Source organism: Epinephelus moara, chromosome 6 (genome assembly GCF_006386435.1).
Source record: "Epinephelus moara isolate mb chromosome 6, YSFRI_EMoa_1.0, whole genome shotgun sequence".
In the NCBI taxonomy this organism is placed as follows: Eukaryota; Metazoa; Chordata; class Actinopteri; order Perciformes; family Serranidae; genus Epinephelus; species Epinephelus moara.
This window is the reverse complement of record NC_065511.1, coordinates 19253304-19270923: the sequence shown is the minus strand read 5'-3', so window position 1 is coordinate 19270923 and position 17620 is coordinate 19253304. Positions and strand designations below refer to the sequence as shown.

At 41.2% G+C, this 17620-nt stretch overlaps 1 protein-coding gene across 8 annotated transcripts in view; it reads left to right on the top strand.

Annotated features, from left to right (window-relative positions):
- Nucleotides 1–17620, top strand: part of LOC126392534 (protein MTSS 1-like) — a 54519-nt gene that overhangs the window by 14160 nt on the left and 22739 nt on the right. The window lies entirely within an intron of this gene.

Sequence of the window (17620 nt, the reverse complement as noted above, 5' to 3'; positions counted from 1 at the left end):
TCCTGGCAAAAGGGCAGCGGATCTTTAGTTCTTTCATTCACTTAGCTTTCAATTGAAGGTGCTATCATTCAATTACAAAACTACTCTTGCTTTAGATGCATATGGCCACCCTGAATATGCTTGGTTTGAGTCTAAAATGGAAACAGCACAGTTATGCATTTACCCTCATGTTTTACGTGTCCTAAGCAGAATCTGTGCATATCCATAACAATAGCTTTCATCATAGTGCACAGTGTAAAGCTTTTGTGAGGATAAAGACATGTTTTTAGCAGAGTGCACTCGCTGAACCTAGTTTATTTATCTTGGTTAAACTAATTAAGTTAAATGAGCAGAATGGCTCACAATGATTCACATCACATTGTGTCAGTAATGTCTTTACCTCATTATTACCTCTCCAAAGTGTGACTTCAGCGCTCAGCTGTTTTAAGAGAGAACCATGATGTTTCTAAGATCTAATATGTTTCCCTCCCCTGCTAGGTTTATCCATTAAATTTAAGTACAGGGAACAACTTTATGTAGAAGACAAGTGTATTCTACATAAGCGTCACTCTGCAATACTTGTCTCGTACCTAAAGACTTTTTTGTTAAATACTGAACATTTATCATGAGGACATGCAAGTTAATTTTACTGGCAAACAAACAAACCTAATATTTTGCACATTACCCAGACTGATAGCTTTGTAACACGACACAGTATTTCATGATCTTCATTTCAGCTTTTTTGGCTGTTGGCTGACACAAAGCCAGGCAGTCTGAGCCATAATTTTTCCCTCCGAAAACTTGAAACTGAACTCGTCATTGGTGAAAAATTAGACAAAGCGCTATTGAATCCATGGACAGAGAAAGAGATAAAGAGAGAACAGAGGAACAGAGAAGGCAAAAGAATAATCCTTTCTCTTGTTTCATCCAGCGCCATTTCATGTAGATCCCCTCTGTCCCTCTGCTTTGCATCAAATTATACTTTCGTCATAGTTTCCTTCTGCGCATAATGGGTTTGTGTATGCGTCTGTTTCTGTGTGCCCGCGAGCGCGTCCCTTTTTAGCTTGCGTGTGCACGCGTGTTTCTGTGTTCATACAGTATACCAGTGCTACCTCTTTGTGGTATTCCATTCACCAAGGGAGTGTGAGAGTGACATAGTGGGTGAGTGGTGAGATTTCTTTTCGAGTCAGCCACGCTGAAACAGCTGATGGCAACCAGGCTGCAGAGGGAGATGAGGTCATTCCATACAACAGAGCAGATGTTAAAAATAACACAGTAATGCAATTTTGACCCTTTCCAAGACTTGCATATTGTTGGAATTAAAAGCAGACAGGAATGCTGTAAGAGTATATCCTCAAAGGTTTTTAACTTTGATAAAGTTGAAGACTATTATGACCTACCAAAGGTTAGGAGACTATGGTAAGTTACTGGTATGCAGATATCCCTTCCTGGGTAGACGGCTTAGCATTCTAGCATGTTTTAGAGACATATGTAGATGGCTTGTTTGAGGCTTCCTGTGACGCATCTTTAAACCCCAGAATCTGAACTTGAAAACCGCTGTCTGAGGGAAAAACTACCAGTTGAGTCGTTCTTGCATATTGCATGTTCAAAAACACATTCACACGCACATGCAACACCAAATTTCTCACAGCACACATAGCGTAATAGTTCACAGTTGTAAAAATAACCAACCTGTGTCACATGTTGGTTAGCAGCTGTCAGGACACTGTCTGTGCATGTAGTATTTGTGCGTGTGTTCATATACAGTGTGTTAGTATATCACAGTGTGTTTATGTGTGGCTGTGCCTGTGTATATATTAATGTCAGTGGCTCTGTCAGCCTCTCTAACGTTGAGTCTGTTTGGACACGCCTGATTCTGTAGAGATGAAATAGACACCTGCCACAGAGCTGGCATGTAGAAGCTTGTTAAATGTATTTGGACCTTAAAAGATTATTAAGTTGTACGAACATGTTTTTACAGCCGATAATTACTTGAATCCTCCAGTCACCTATCCAGTTATTGGGATTGTTTTGAGGGAGGATAATTAATCGTAAACAGAGCATTACATCACATTCAGCCTACCACCACAGCTCATGTTTTTTTCATTTTATGTGCAGTTAGTTTTTTAAAAGCTTCCCTTGCATGAACGGTAAACAGTATTTTTGGTTTCGCCTTGGAAATTGTATAACACCAAAGATGGGAAAGAAATGTTGTATCATAAATGACCTGTTTTAACACATCCATATGGCTTAAAGATCTAAGACCACTGTATGGTCAACATTAATATTTTCCTAGGCACTTTATTTTCACATTAAACTTGTTTCCCTTGGTTCACAAGTCAGACAACTTATTATCCTGACGTAGATGTCTGCTGTCGTATTGTGACCTCTTCATGAATATGATAAACCAGTTCTTACACACATCCTGTCTGTTTGGAACAATGCTGGCTATTGTTGCCAATATTTCAGTCCTCGTCTCATTACAACAATACTTGCTGTTATCCAGTTATACTCCTTAATTATCTCTGTGTCTGTCCTCCTTATCTGACTGCACATGTTTTTTAATTTGCTTTTAAAGACAGGAGCAGCCAACATTTGCACTTGGGCCAATGGTGAAAAACAAAACATCAACCAAGCATATATGTTGACTGGAAGTATGTCTGAGTAAGCTGCAGCCTTTATTAAACATTAATGATCTGTCTCTCAGTAGAAGTGGAGAGGCAGAGGATGGGGAGCTGTAGAATTGAGATGCTTAAGGTGTGTTTAGATACTGGGTGCAATCCTAAATCCCAGATCAAAATCTACAGTATGAAGTAAGCTAAACTTTTCTCATAATCAAAGTGTAATGGTGTATAGTGGGAATAAAGTTAGGGGTGTTTTAATGAAAATAATCAATCTAGTAAAATAATCCAGTGCTAATTTTACCATACTGGTACGCTGCTTGAGATGCCCTTGCCAAGTGCTCTCATTGCTCCATATTTTCCAGGCTGCTCCTAGTTATGACAAAGTAGCTGTGCTACATCTTTCTGACCTCTATACACTGCCTGGCTTCAACCCATTGTATAACCTCTTCCATTAACATCAGTGCCGCTCCTCCTTATGGAATAGCTTAGTTCCACTGAGGCCCCTGTGTGCCTACAATGAGTTCAACACCTGAAAATAACTTCCAATTTAGAGGTGTGTTTGTTCTTCATTTTGAACTATTTGCAGTTTATTTCTTATACATTATAAAATAGGATGTCTCTGAAACAGTAAAAAGACAATTGACAAACATCACAACAGCAGATTACGTGCATGTTGTATAAATATTTGTCCATTCTGCGTTGCTGTGTTTAGCGGATATTCAGGGTAGGTGGGGCTGTAAAGCCTAGATGTCCCTAAAGATTTACCTTCCACTATTTCCAGTCATCTGGTAATGCACTTGGTGCCTCTGCTAATGCAGGTCAGAAGCTGTCACAACTGTTAACTGTTATCTATGCCTGTCACTGTTACAGGCATAGATAACATATTCACATATTATCACGAGTCCTTTTTACACAGAGATCACACCACAGTACGGCTTCTTCATGCCACCTTTGCATTTTTACACAGAACCAAAAGATGGCGGCATCATTTACAGTCTGTTATATGGCGGCTGATCTGATCTCATCCTCTACTCGGAGGTTAAGGAGCCTCAAGACCTCATTGTTTTCCCAATTTGCAGACATGTTCGGCCGCTATTCTTCTTTTTGAGGTAGTCGCTAAGTGCTAACAGCTACTTTTTAATTCTCCTGCAGTGGGTGGCATGCATATCATCTCATCAAAACGTCACACCTGTGCCACCCATTATCCCGTCCTGCCGGCTGTCCTGTTTATACAGACATTGTTTCAGTGCTGTTACTACCTCTATTTCCGGTCCAGAAGTGAGACAACTCTTTCCCTCCATTCTGCAATCGTACCTTGTTTACAGAACAACGAGGTAGTATAACAGCATTAGATACCCGTCTGCACAGGCAGTGGAAAAGGGGCTACTCTTTTTAACTTTTCAGTCTTGGTCATTGATGCTTTGAGAATGGTTAATGTGGAAGTGAGAACAGTGGGATCCATGAAGTCTAAATGGGAAAGAGAAGGGTTAGTAATTTGTATAGATGACTTAAATAATGTGTGTTTGTCGGTTGTCATGTGGGTGCTGGGATTTGAGCTCGGTGGTGCATGTGTACATATAGGCAAGCACATGCTACACATATTCTTGTGTGTATGTGTGAGTATGTATGCCCTAGTGGTTCCTCAATGAGGCCTCTGTTCTGATCTCCTTATACTGAGTGACGCTGGGCCATATAATTACTGTGAACTAGCACTCATCCAGCCTACATTAGTCAAAGTAAAGAAGCGATCCAGTCTGAAATAAGTTGACATAATGCCCTTTTCCTTTTGAACTGCTCACAGTAATTCTTGATAATCCAGCAAGTTTTACCTGAATGCAGATGTACTTTGACTTGACATCCTCCTAGACAGAAGTGAAATTGAAATTTAGTGAAACAGACTTTATTCTAATTCGTCTGTATTTTGTTCACTTTACTAAGCAGGCTTTGTGTGATAGACAGACCCCCATACAGCTCCACAAAAAAAAAATCAGGCCCCTCTCAGTTCATGGCTTGGCCTCTGTCACAGAGCAGCCTTAGATCCTGAACTAACCCACTGTCTCAATGCCCTCTCTGACAGCGCTCTGTCCTCTTTTCCAGTTTCAGTCCAAGCCCAGCCTGGCCGTGTACATTTCCTGTCCTCTGTCCAGTCCAGACCTAGATCCCATCCCCTGGACAAGCTCGTGCCTCTCAATCCACCCTCTGTTCTCCTCTGTTAGCCCTGACCTCATCCTGGGAAAACTTACAGATCACTGGAACCAGCAATTAAATCAGTTAATGGGTCAAATACACAGACTCACGCATAGACTCACAGATTAATTCAAGCTTGCACACCCTTGTATACACATGCACACATAAACGAACACAGCATAAGCAAAGTTTCAATCATACAGACTAAAATGCTCAAAATGATCTCTGCCCCTCTTGAATGTGCGGACAATGGATTCCTCAGGCTGATTTAATGCTGGTCTTTATTTCTGCTGTTTGAGAATTTATGGGTCAAACTCTTTTGTCATGTCACATGGTATAGACTCATTTGCTATGCCATTTAGTTTGTGCTATAAAACACATTAACAGAGAAAATACAAGAACGTGTCTTTGAAAAATGTAGCCACAACCATCTGCTCTAATACAAACATCTGCCCATTGACTTTGCAAATTTAGAGTTAGGCTCCAATATGCCCTTATCATTGAGTTGAGGGACACAGAAGTGTGAGTGTTTGTTTTTCTGTGAATGTGTGGAACAAAAAGGATAAGACATAAGATACTTTCTCTCCAAAAGAGAGACAGAAAGGGAATGCATATGTTTTCTAGACACGGAGGAGAGTAGGCCAAACACCTTTGAGTGTGTTTGACCCAGAAAAGAATCAGAGAATCCTCTGTGCACTTGACTATGCGTGCATGCAGTGTGTGTCCACACAAGTGTTGGTGGGTGTTAGCGCTGTTTGCTCTCTGTTTTTGTTTAAACATAAACCCGGTTAGACCAGTGAGCTTTGGATTTGGAACATCTGACATGCATGCAAAGCCAAATTCAAAACACATTTCTTTGGCAAATGAATTTAACACCGTGTGAGGGGGTTTGATAAGCGTTTATTAAGCACGTTGCCATATTGATACTCCTTTCTGCATTGGTGGACTTGTCTTAAGATTATATTTTCTTTCTGGGAAAGTCACATTGGATCCTGTTGTCTAATTTGCATCTCGCCTTAAGCAATTGTAAATCCTGTGTTAATGTGAAACCTGACATCGGTGGCCTAAATGCTAATCATTTATTTTTGTCACTGTCCATGAAACACACAGCAGCAGACAAGTACATTAGTAAAGAACCAAGTTCTTCTTGTGTTTGTGCACCTTTAAATCCCAGTAATTCTTGATGGATGATTCATTCTCAGTTGTTGACATTTCCTAAATGTTCACCACTTATATAAAGTGATTAGAAAACCCTGGGCTGATAACATCTCTTCTCTCTGTGGGTGTGTATGTTTCTAAGAAACTGAGGGCAACCAAGCTAGTCTAGACTCTGGAGTGTGTGTAATCGCGTCTGTCTGCTGACTCTGTGTGCATATACTAATTTGTTTACCTGAAAGCATTGGCCTGTGTGTCTTTTTTGTGTCCAGTTCACAAGTGTATTGGTTGTGAATGTGTGTGCTAATTTTAGGTTTCCGTCTCTGTAAAAGTTAAGACCACATCTCAGCAGCCATGCTGTCACCCAACACAGTCTGCTTTTGTTCTGTACCTCCACGCACATGCTTAAAGACTCACTCTGGAGTTCACAGAGGTGGTTAAGCTTACACTCAGAGAGCTGCCCTCCCAAGGCCTTGATTAGAGCCAAAATACTGAATGACTCAGAGGAAGATTAATATGGCCTAATGAGAACTTTGTGTCTGAAAAGTTTGGCTCTAAATGAAGTGATTTGAGTTTGACAATCCCTGCAGTCAAGAGAAAATTACGTGTTGACATGTAATTTGTTTCCCATTTCCACTTTTATAAGTATTTGAGCACTTTCCCACGAAGCAAAGTCATGTAAGGTTGCCTGTCTGATTTCCTCTGTCCCTTCCTTCTCTCTCACTCTCACCTTCACTCTTTTTCTCTTTTCATTTTATCTCTTTCTCCGTGTCCTCCACTCCTCTGTATCTACACCCGCACCTCCTGTCTGTGTCCAGGCTGTCGAGGCCAGGTGCACACACAGCCGTTCTGTGACAGCAACACCGAGCCATTTTCTGTTTATCCTCAGGAACTTTCTGCTCAGTTGAAACTCCTCTCAAGGACAGAGAAATATGGGAAGATAGAGGTGGGCAGAGACAGAGGAGAGTAAGAGCTAGGTTGCATTAGGAAGTAAGAGAAGTATAAGGTGTGTTTGCATGCTCAGATTTTCCAGTATTTGATGTGTCATACTTGAGAACAGACTACAACAGCACACATTTGCATAAAGGCTCAGAGACGGAAACACACATGCACAGTGGGATGCCGTCATCAGCTTGTTGCAGTGTTACTGGGCAGGTGAGCCATCTGCTGCAGCATGGCAACTGAAGGTGAACTTGGATGAAGTGTTGCCTCATTCAGTCCTTTCCAGTCACTGAAAAAACTTAATTATTTTAGAATAAGATAAAGTGACCTCATACTCACACATACATATTTCTATATGCAATCATTTTAAGCTAATTTAGGGAAAATATGATATCAGGAAATGTGTGGCAAAATGTGCTGAAGCATGCTGTTCTTTAAATAGATCTAATAGGTGTGAGTTTAACATTGAGTGTGTGAGATAATACAGCCATTGTATGGGTTGATAGATGGATAAGTAATGGTTTAAGTTCAGTCTATTTAAGTTACTCAGTCAGCGGGTTGAGCTTTCAGTGTGTGGATTGTTCCCCATCGTCCCATAGACACTTCATAAAACACTCCCAATGAATGATCTGTTTGTGTGAAGAGCGCGTATATGTGTGTGCGAGCGGGGGCGGGTGGACGGATGGATGTGGGGTGACACTGGGGTGGAGAATGTCCCCTCGCTAACTCTTTTGACAGCATAGAGGGCTCTTACACACATATACAAGCACACACATGCACACACAAATATGCATGTAAAGGCTCAGACACACACATGGTAGATGTAATCTGGTGGTCATTATTGCAAACAAGGCAGTGTTGTGTTTTACTGACAAACAGTTCAGTCTCTCTAGTGTGTGTGTGTGTGTGTGTGTGTGTCTGGTTTAAATTATCGCTAGTATCTCCCAGACTAGAGGCCTCCCAGTCTCTCTCCCCACAGGGAAAGGGAAGGGCACCGGCACATTCTGAGTGCAGGAGGTGAAAAGCCAAGTTTTGTAGATATTTTTGATACCCCGTTTGGTTTCAAGGAAGTGGCAAGTTAGGCTAGAACCTGATTTCCATTGCTGTCATGTGTCTGTTAATTATACAACAGAAGTTTTTCCCATCTTTGCTTTCTGTCTTGCATCATTTCCTCCTATTTGCAAACAGCTTATGGATGGTGAATATGTTCTGCGTAGAAGTGTAGAAGGTGTTGTCATGGTTGTAGATGTCCTATCTATTACTATACTGATTAATGTTGTTTAGCTTTTGGCAGTAATACATGGGAACTTGCTTGAAGCCTGTTGTGTATTTAGTACACACAGTTGTCTGTGCAAACACCCCAGTTACTAGATACCAGATGGTGTTTGCTATTACAATATTACAGCTATAAACAGTAATTTCTATAGTAAGGCATTTTGCTGTGAAATGTAGAAAAGTGATTGAATGATATACATCTGAATAAATGTAAGATACATTTATTCGTCAATGAAACATTCCATACATGGCCTTGGGCTCTTACGCAGGAGAGAATACAGTGCCGCTCCTTATTCACACCCATACCAAAACTGCGTTGTGACTTATGTCGTAATATCTTCAGAAATGTCGCTCCCAAGTAAACCTCTTGCATAAGCCCCCAGATGGAGTATTGACAGTATTGAGCACTGAATCTGTTCTACAGGCTTTTTTCAAGAGCATGTGTCTACAAGGTCTTAATTATCGGTATGAATGTGGCTCTCCACCCTCCTTACTTGAATTACCAGTTTCTCTCTGTATGATTAACACATGCATGTTGTAACATTCTTTTTCTATTGCTAATATTGTTTTAGTTGTATTTATTTTATTCTGCTGTGGTGTTGAGACCCATTTGCACCTAAAACCTGACCTGAGATTTCTGCCGTGGTCACAGTGTAAAGAATTACAGAATTGCAATTTAAACTGTGAGAATAAAGCAGTGGACTTTGGCTGTGACTTAAGTCCTGCATACAAGGAGACGAACGTGACTCAGACCCCATGACTCAGACCTTAGTTTATTCAGTTGTTTGTGTTGCACACAGTTATTGCAGTGGAAATAGGAACCTCTGTCCTCTTTACTGTGAATGATTAACCATGGCATCAGACTTTTTGCACGTTGTGATCATATGCTGACGTGATGCAAGTCCATACTGTTGATTGGGTTTCTTGATTTAATTGTTGTAAGTTGCAGTTACTACTGCCACTGCTTCTCTGTTCTGCATACCCTAAACCAAAAAGCAGTGAATTTAGTTCACTGGTAGAGATCCTAGTAAATCCTTTCTGTCTATCTGTCTGTGGAATGTGTGTCAGACCAGAAAGGAAGATTAGAGAAAAATTGGGGCACCAGAGCCCGGAAAAGAGCAAGAGTGGGCTCTAGGGTAATCTATTCTCTCTCTCTCTCATTCTCTCTCTCTCTCTCTCGCTCTGGTCATCTTATGACACGCTTAAACCCCCTCGTTGGGGGCTTTAATTGCATAGATTCTGGGCAGCGGACTCATAGCTGCTGTTGAGCTGTTACATGCTGTGTGGAACAATATGCATACATTGGCTGTGAGTGCATGAAGCCCCATATTGGTAGTTCTGTTACAACAAGTGATGATTTTGAGGGGTTATTTGTTTGCGACACATTTGATGCATTGAATGGTAATGAGGCGGAAATAAAATGGCACTTGTGGTGATTTATATTGTGGTCACAGATTTAGCCTTACATCAAAAGCTTGTGCACTTACACATAGCAGAGATCGTACATTTTGCCTTAATACACTTAATCCATCATTCTGACTGTTCCCCTAAACATGCAGCTCTAACGACATAGTGATGATCAGATGTTAACTTTCTGTTACTTTATGTGGGAAACATTAAGACAGAAGGGGCTGTGGAGTCTTTTTATTATTGAAATGAGTGAAGTAGTTTCTCTTGAGACAACACTGTGAAGCATTTCTCAGTATTCAGTCACTAGAGATGGCATTTGCAAGGATGCAACAAAATGCTGTATTTCCATCATGCACTTTCCCATGGGACATTCTCCATTTCTCTTTGAGCATTTATTTCTGTCCTGACTTTGACCGCACATTGAACTTCCCAAATGCTTACCGACTGGATTAACTCAGGCACCATGTTAACATTATGGTACTACATTCGGAGACATCAGAGCCGAGGGGTGGGAGCAGAGGACTAAGCCAGTGCAGAAAGAAACCAGAAAGAGAGAAAACTAAACCGAGCACAGAAAGATCGGAGCGCACAATAGAGAACTAGATCAGAGAGAGAACGGCTTAAAATAAGAAATCAAAGGAATACAGTAGAATAAAGGGGAGGGGGTGCAATTCCTCCATGACCTACATTTGCATTGCAATCTGTAGCTGCAGCCAACATGTGCAGTTATGACATAGCACTGTAAGAGTACAGTAAGCCAGTTAGCATAAATTACCATATCAAGTCTGCCTGGAGACTGTTTGCTAGCTCGGGATGTCTGTCTAGAGACCACCCTGATACTTTTCTCTTGTACTCCTCCTTGTGTGGCTTGTGAATCCTAGAGATCAAACTACCATGCAGTGCTCTTCTTCTTAATAGTCTCCAGGCAGAAGTGTCGTGCTGTTTAATTTCTCTGATTGAACACTGTGACCCATGCTGTAGACATCAGCAGACATCTGGCTCCTTCTTGTGTGAAGCCTGTACTGCAACCATCCTCATTTAGGTCTTATTTTGGGGGCTTTTCTGCCATCAGTGTATTATTCAGAAAATGAAACACCTGCTCACTTAGAATCATCCTTAAAATCTGGGACTATATCTATGAAAAGGAACATGAATGTCCTCAGAAACACTTCAAACTGAAGTATGTAACACCGCCTAACCACACTTAAATCCACACTGATTTTATTTCACAGCTGCAACCAAATGTGTTTGACTACAATTACAAAACGGCAGCAGTCCAACAGTAGGCACAAAATAATCTAATAGAGAAAATGTTTTGATGTTGGCGCCCCAAGACATGCTAGATGTAGTGCCTACATCATGGGACAGATCGTAGATGCAGAATGTTGATAGTACTAATGATGATGTATTGGGCAAATGGAAATCACCTTCTCTCCGTAAATAAGGACTGAATGTGCAGCAAATGTGCAAGATGAGAAATAACTCGCACAGTGCACCACAGAGTGTGACAGGAAAAAGGATGGTGGCATTTTGTAGACGAGACCAATGCATTCTTGTTATCTTAATTGGTTCCCATCCATTGCTTTAGTCTCCATTCAGACCACAGTGCTGTGAAACAGAAACGGTGAAAGGGGGGAGAGTGACAGAGGAGGGATGCAGAGATACAGTAGCTCTGTAGGCATCTAAATGAGAAAGAGAGAGAGAGAGAGAGAGAGAGAGAGAGAGAGAGAGAGAGAGAGAGAGAGAGAGAGAGATGCACGGAGCAATGGGTGCATTTATCGGCTATCTTTTCTTGTTTATCTGTGGCCTCGAAACCTCGTTAGCATTCACACTGCAGAACCACACGGAGGTGCCATACTGTCGCACTCAAATGACTCCTCTTTGTCATCTATACTCTCTGTCCTCCCCTATATCTTCTGCCCTCCTCACTACTTCACATCCAAGTTTTTAACAATAAAGTCAACATATATACCTTTTCCTACATTCCCCTGTCTTTGCTGCCTCCCTCTCCCGCTCTTCACGACACATTTTAAAAAAGCATTATGTCAACACTGTAAAGTTTAGCAGGAATTTTGTACAGCGCTCATTAGTATTCAGGGTGCAGCTCTAGAGTGGCACACTGACACACTTATTGTTACCAGCCTTGGCTCTGTATAGTGTACATCAGAACAAAACAATTAAGTTTCTTTGAAAGCACTAGCTCTCTAAATCATCTCCATATACAGCACTCATTTATTCATTCATTAATAGTGAGATGACAGAATAGAGTGAAGGAGTGGAAAAGGTAGTGTGAAGAGAGAAAGAAGGCAAGTGAGTTGGAAGACAGAGAAAGTAAGGGATGGGATGGGAATAGTAGAGGACACTGGAAGGGCAGCAGAGAGAAAGAAGAAACAAGATCATGGCAGATAGGGAGGAGAGGGAAGAGGAGACAGGAGGAGATACAGCCTTCAGGAGAGGAGAGTAATGTAAAGGAGAGGGTCTCATGCATTACTATTCAGGATGCATTTCACTGCATTGCAGTGGCACACTGACACACATACTACAGTTTTCTCTATTGGTTCTTTAAAAGAATACAGACTGTGAATATCTTTGTAGAACTGCAGTCAGTATCACGATCTGCTTCATTGTTGGTCTGTTGCCAGTGTTGATGAATATTGTCACTGAGCCACACATCCTGCTGTCATTCACAGTCTGCACAAAGACGCTCAGACGTCAACCGGCAGTTGTTTTATGACTCATTTTACTATGATGCAAACCAGTGGCAAACAGCGTCATGGGTTTGTACCTGGCTAATGATCTGCCTCCGTCTTTTATCTCCTGTCAGTGTTCAGTGCATATGGTGCTATGAAGTAAGCAAAGGGGCTGTTAAAATGTATAATGGTTAGTAGTTTACAGTCCTCACTAGTGTGTATGTCTAAATAAAACCAGATAATGCTTGACTGGTTGCTACAACACAAAGTAAATTCAGATTTCACCATGAAATTCCTCAATTTTGAGACCTTCATATAACTAAGAATAATGTTATTTCCAGTATACTCATCAACTTAACTATGTCCCAGAACAGGAAAACCTTTTTTTCCAGCTGTATACTTAAAGAATTTTTTACATTATCTGAAAATAGTCCTCATCATTATATTCTCTCTCCTGCTCCTCCTCTCTTTCAACACCTCTTCTGCCTGCTCATCTTCTCTTCCTCTCTCTCTCTATCTTCTTCTTCTTCCCTTCTCCTGTCTGTGGATGACAGCTGTTGGGAGCTGTAGTCAGACAGTCCAGAGTTTTTTGTGTGTCAGCGCTGGTCACACTGCAGCAGGTGCGTGTGTGTTTGCTCGCCCACACGTTTGCATGTGTTGGTGCCCATTGAGGCCAGACTTGCTGACTGTCAAGTGTATGTGTGTGCATTTGTGTGTGTGTGTGTGTGTGGGTAGACAGGGTGAGCTGACTTTCTGTCATCAGCTATTGATGAATGAAGAGGTGAGATGGTTCTCAAGGAGGCCAGGGCAGCCATCAGAGCAGACTATAATAAGCCGTTAACCTTGCAGACCATGCAGATACTATCCCCACATACCTCCTTACTTAACCCCTTTACCTGGTATGAATAGTATGGTAGATTTAGAGATCATTTTTGGTCGTTTGGTCATTTAGACTTTATTCCAGCTGCCCTCAGGTTCCAGATTCATTAAAAGTAGTCACATCCGCCACTTATTTTATTGTTAATTGAAAAATGTAATTGTAGACTTACAGTGAGCTACCAGACTGACAGAGCAGAAATATAAATCAATGAATGAAATCCTAGCCTGTTTCTGTGCTATGTGGGTGGCTCCATCTGGGCATGCCAACTGCTCAGCTAGTGTGTGTGTCTGTGTGTGTCTGTGTGTCTGTGTGTGTGTGTGTGTGTGTGTGTGTGTGTGTGTGTGTGTGTGTGTGTGTGTGGGTGTGTGTGTGTGTGTGTGTGTGTGGTATGTTTTCAAAGACATCATGCTAAGAATCTGTAAAATGATTCAGATCTTATGAAGACAGTAACGCACTTCAGCAGTTTTTTGCCACACTTAATAGTTTGTTTACAAAAAGTAGTGACTGTTAAAGAAATTAGGGTACATTATATTTATTAGATTAAAAAGTCAATTCTTACATTACTTCATCAACACTGAAACACCAAAACAACAGCTGCAACAAACAATAACTATAAGGCATAGCTATTATCTAATAAGAAGTGGGACAGTCAGCCTGTTCACTCTGCAGAGTCTCAGCATGTTAAAACTTTATTCTGGGGCCATTCTTCTCTCCATGATGACTTACATTGATTCTTCCCATTGAATTTGCTCTGATTTCTAACACCTGGAATAGTTTAAGTCAGAGATTTGACTTAACTCCACCTGTGCCTACTGTAATTCTTGCACATTGACAGTAAAACTGTCAATGTGATCACCAGTTGTTGCTCACAAAGTGGTCTGACAAGACAGCCAAAACAGATTAATGACAGCAGCTTTGTGTTATCACCTTTATTAGCTGGAGGCAATGGAAACTTGGCTTCTTAACATTACTGCTAGATAACACGCAGCCATGCAAACACGCATCATTATTTTGGAAACATGCCACCGCTCATTTTTCGGTGTAACTCCTCCCAGCTTTGTTCGATTGGAGCCCAACACGAAGAGGAAAAGATGCGTTCCTAAATATAGCCAGCGTAGTGTAGATATAGCCTTAGTGTTTTCTCCAGCTCTCTAATTAGCTGGTGAACAGATCTCCTTACCTCTGTCCAGCTGGGTAAGTGCATGTGTGTGTATCCAGCTGTATGGTCTCCAGTCTCTTATCAGTGTAACCACTGGCCCGTGGTTAACAGCGACCATCTGGTGCCCATACAGAGTTGGTTTTTAGCTAGCAAGCCTCTCTGATCTTCATGTCAAAATTACCCCAACCAAATCCCACTCCCTCTCTCTTTCTTTATTTCTCCTTCTCCCCTTTTGCCTTTAAGTGCTATTCCTCCTCCTCTCTCTGTTTCTCTTCTGCCTTGTATATGAATGTATTTTTTTTTACTTTTACCTTTCTTCTCTCCCTTCTTCCTTCTGTACTCCTCCCTAAATCACTCCTATTTCTCTCTTCATATCAGATTTCCCTCTGTTCTCTAATGACAAGCTGAGATCTGTGTAAAGGTTCAGACTGGCCAAGTGTGTTCACACTTTCTTTAGTGGGTTTAGCAGAAAGCACAAACTGTAGGCTCTACATGAGTACCTTTTTAGACTGATGTATCATTTTAATAAATGAAGGTGTATTCTAAGTATGACAGGTTAAAGAAACTTAGCAATAAGTCAGAAGTTTTAGGCTGGATAGTTGGCAATTTGGGATACATAGAGAGAGGTAAGTGTGCTACAGCCCAAGGTAGAAGCAAAGTCCCACTATGTAATAACAATAAAGGTGTGCTATGTGAGAGTCAGAGTTGTGTGAACATGGTTCATGGTAGTGTTGCACGGTATACCGGTACTAAAATAGTACCGCGGTACTAGAGTATTCCAAACAGTACTATACTGCATTTGGAAAATAGTGGTACTTTGAAATTGATTCAATTCATTAATTTAGTTAATTTATTTTACTCAATTATGCACACAAACGCCTTTCTTGTTCTTATTGGAGCACAGATTGCACAGGTGGTGTGTATGACAACACCTGTATCAACATTCACAGCTGGCGCATGTGAAAAAAGACAAGAGAAAGTCTGCCTCGCAAAGGGAGACAACACGAGACAACACAAACTTGGTGGGACATTTGAGTTACCAAACCGTGACGTCTGTACCGAGGTACTTACCAAACCATGATTTTTTTGGTACCGTTACACCCCTACTATTTATTGTTCTAAAGGTTTGTATCCAAAAGGATTTTTCCTTAGGAAAAGTACCGAAGAGTATCGAAAAGTATCGAAATTCATCTTGGTATTGGTACCAAAACAAAGATTTTGGTATCGTGACAACACTAGTTCATGGTACTCCTGTTCCACCTGTATTTATGGTTATTTACCAAGTGAATTAATTACAAGACTAGCCAAAAATAAACAGTGGTTTCTCACACAGGATGTCTTAACCATGGACCAAGAGGCTACACATCATTATGAGCACTAGTTAAATGAAAGAATCCCTTTTTGCTGCATTTTATCAATACATTAACCTTTTTATCTACTGCCCTTTTAAAGTCCTTTATCTGCTTTCTTACAAAATGCATGAAAACCACACACACACACACAGACACACACACACACTGCGTCAGCACAGTGTGACATTCCCAGGAACAGTCTGGAAGGGGGTTGAGGACAGAGACAGACTTGGCAGCTCAACATCAAATTGCTATACTATCTCTGTCACTTTGTCACACACATAGACACACACACACTGACAGAAAACTATCACCTCTGTCACAAATGTCCTATGACTATTGAAACTGTAGTTCCCACAGAAAGCTGAAATATCACAGACCAAGAGAAAAAGTCTTTGTAGGACATAAATGAAAAGTAGCGGTTTGTTGGTTTTACAACCTGATACAGAGAGAACTGATGAACAGCTGCAAGACAGTCCATTGACTTTATACTGTCTACCCTTTACTATGGGACAATAGTAATTGGTTAGGTCTGATAAGGTTGGTGTTTTTTGGAATGCTACCTAAATCCTGTGTGGACCAGAAATACTGTGAACCATTAAAATTTCTTGAAGTTTCTCGTGCTGCCTCCTGGGTCACTAGGTTTGAACAAAGGCATCAGTTAAGCATCGTTTGTACACCGATGCGCCAAAGAGCCAAGCTTATGGTGCTATAGTGTATGTGTGTGTTATTGACTGGTTAAGTGTTGGTGGTGCAGGGATAATTACAAGCCTCCAAAACAACCGTGTCACACAGCAGCTATTTCTACTGACAGCCAGCTATGCCACTACACACACACACACACACACGAACACACAGCAGCGGTCTGGCCATGCACTGAAGCAATCGAAGCTTGCTTTTGTGCCTGTCTGTGTGTGTGTGTGGTAGACAACTGGTGCTGCCAATGGAGCTATTTCTATCCAGGGGTCACTCGGTGCTAGACAAAGTAGACGATGTGTGTTAGCAGCCACTTTATCCTGAGAGCAACAGAGCGACTTTCCACAAACAGGGCAGATTGGCCTGATATCCACTTTTGGCCAGCACCCTAACCCTTAACACTTCTCTGACTGCATGTCATGTGTGGGCTTGTGGTGGGCGATACGGTTGAAATCGATATCATGATTAATGAGAATTGTATTTTTTTTTAAAATAATATCACAATATGGCAAAAACGTGCAAAGACATTGAATCAGTACAACCACACGCTGCTGTACTGTGCATTATATTGGAGTGCATGTGTAGGGTATGTGTGTGAATATGCTTCCTAAAGGGTATGACAGGTCACTGACTTTATACATGGCAGAAAACTAAAGGGGCCTAACTGCCTTTAGAATTTTTTTAATTTTTTTTTTTAAATGGAGGTATTGCAATAATCTTACAAAATCTGACTTGAGTGTGAGCTGGAGTTTAATCTTTTTATCACACCCATAACGGCACACCTGTGTATATAGCCAAGAGCAGATTTTGGTGGGTGTGTAGGTGGTTATTGGCAAATGAATAAAGAACCGAAGCTCTTCTTTTGAAACCATTTGCTACATGACTCTACAGTAATAGCCAAATGAAAAACATTTGCAGCCCTGAAACCTACTTGTTTTTTTTTTCTTTTGGCAGCGTGGCCTCCTTGTGGCACTGTGGCATCTATCAGCCACACCCTTTTAGAATAACAAGTACTCATAGTAAGGGTGAGATGGGCAGAGGGATGGATGGATAGGATGACTAAACAAGTCAACGCAGGAATGAATGGGAATTATGGTGTTGTATAACAGAAAGGTCTTTTATGGCATGTAGTAGCCACACCCTCTGCAATAACAAGCACGCACAGTGAAAGTGGAATGGATAAATGAATGGATAGAGGGGAAAAACTGAGGTCATAATGGGCTCAATGGGACTGACATTAAATTTTGTATTGTTGAAATGTTTCAGAAAGT